The following is a 296-nucleotide window of genomic DNA, read 5'->3' as shown; positions in this document are numbered from 1 at the left end:
GTATCTCCTAACTGGCATTGTTGCTTGTTATGTAGCCTTTAGCTATGCATACTTACTCTTAAAAAATTATATTGGACCCTTTAATCTTTGGTTATACTTTCCTTTTGGGTGTTTAAGGCCATACAGTTGGCCCAGATAAACCAATTTATTTTTACTCTTAAGGTCGTTTGAGGATTTGTTCCTCAGGCGTCACATGGGCTTGGGAGGAGCCCCTGGCTCCTGTCTTTTTACCAGTTCTGCCTATGTGAAGATAAGTCAAAGGTCCTGCTCGACCATGGTTGCTTTGCTTGGAAGCA

The sequence above is a fragment of the Nannospalax galili genome, unplaced genomic scaffold (assembly GCF_000622305.1).
Source record: "Nannospalax galili isolate Female #2095 unplaced genomic scaffold, S.galili_v1.0 scaffold127, whole genome shotgun sequence".
In the NCBI taxonomy this organism is placed as follows: Eukaryota; Metazoa; Chordata; class Mammalia; order Rodentia; family Spalacidae; genus Nannospalax; species Nannospalax galili.
Note: the sequence above shows the minus strand (reverse complement) of the source record.